The sequence below is a fragment of the Dipodomys merriami genome, unplaced genomic scaffold (genome assembly GCF_024711535.1).
Source record: "Dipodomys merriami isolate MVZ:Mamm:240054 unplaced genomic scaffold, mDipMer1.0.p SCAF_1449, whole genome shotgun sequence".
NCBI classification, from domain to species: Eukaryota; Metazoa; Chordata; class Mammalia; order Rodentia; family Heteromyidae; genus Dipodomys; species Dipodomys merriami.
The window spans coordinates 46,754-48,282 of NW_027202770.1; the positions used below are offsets into that span (position 1 = coordinate 46,754).

At 31.7% G+C, this 1,529-nt stretch overlaps 1 pseudogene; it reads left to right on the forward strand.

The window, feature by feature from the left end:
• The first annotated feature begins 734 nt into the window (after window positions 1-734).
• On the forward strand, window positions 735-831 carry LOC138826614 (U6 spliceosomal RNA; annotated as a pseudogene).
• Window positions 832-1,529: the final 698 nt, after the last annotated feature.

Below are 1,529 nucleotides of genomic sequence, written 5' to 3' on the forward strand. Positions count from 1 at the left end.
TCTGGACTTCTCCTGCAACTATGAAAATATTTGGTGATAGAAATGCAGTAGGGTAAGTTCCTGCCTGGTTGGATGGTAGACAGGCCAGGACATTAAGTAATTATGCATATGATCAATTTCTCATCTTCTTGGCTTTAGCTATTTTTGAAATGTTAGATATAATAAACAATTATATTTTGATAAAATACCTTGTAGTCTGAACAGTTCTGACTGAACTGTTCATCTCTCTATGATCCTTGTAACTAAGATTAGTTTTATTCAAGTAAAACAAACTATGCTGTCATTGTAAGATATTCTGATTTGTCTGTTCCTACATGGGAGAAGAGTAAAGGGTCAGGTAGACATTTGTGCCAGCAAGACCTCATTTGGGAAAATGTCAGCTGCAGAATGTTAGAAGTAGCCCGTAAGCAAGGCTTACTTTGAATCCATTAGCTTCACAAACCTAAGTCAGTTGGATCAATAAGTACTTGAAAAAGCCATCACCTTTGGACCTAGCTACAAATTATTGAAAGTATGATCAAATTCCAAATGAAAAAGACTTAAAATTGTCATTGACAAAAAATTGCAAATGTGAGCAATTAATTGAACATATAATTTTTCCCCTATTCACAGAATTTTAGGGAAATAATAGCATTGTTAGGAACAATAAGGATTCCTTGTTCCAAGTAGGCACCCATGGATATAAGCCTGTATAAAGATTTCATCATTAACTACTTAAATTTAGAAGATACTACATGCTTCAGCAGCACGTATTCCCAAATTACACTACAGAGATTAACATGGCATTTGCACAAGGATGATATGAAAATTTGTGAAGTATTCCATATTTTTCATTCTTCAGATGCAAGAAATGAAAAACAGTTATTAAAAAGTTGATTACAAAATAACAAGTGTAACAACAAACGTAATTCCTTTTAATTAAATTTAGTTTGACATTAGTGTATTAAATCTTCACCTCAGAAAGGCGTTTACATAGCATAAACTTTACAAAACTTTTGAAATTAGACAAAATTGTCATTTTATCCCAAAGAAAAATAATATTAGGACCTAGGAAAAAAAGGAATCTAAGACTTTCTATATCGAATACAATCTGAAAGGACACATTAATGAACCTATGTATTATAAAATAATATAGAATTCAAAGTATATCTAGGAAAGAATAAAATAAATTATGAACATTATACAAACATAGAATATAGAATATTTTAAAATATTCTTTTTCAGACAAGCACCAGAAATACTTTAGTTTCTGTACTACTCATTTCAACAGATACGTTAAAATTATTTCTGATTAAAAAATCACAAACTTTGCAGAAATCATTATACATATAAACAAAAACTCTTGAATACATTTTGACATCCAATGCAGGCAATTCACTTTGAAGAATTCCACGGAATTCATGAATTTTTACAGTAAGTATTGATGTTGCCGGGCTCTGGTGGCTCACTCCTATAATCCTAGCTACTCAGGAGGCTAAGATCTAAGGTTCATGGTTCAAAGCCAGCCCAGGAAAGAAAGTCCTTGAGAC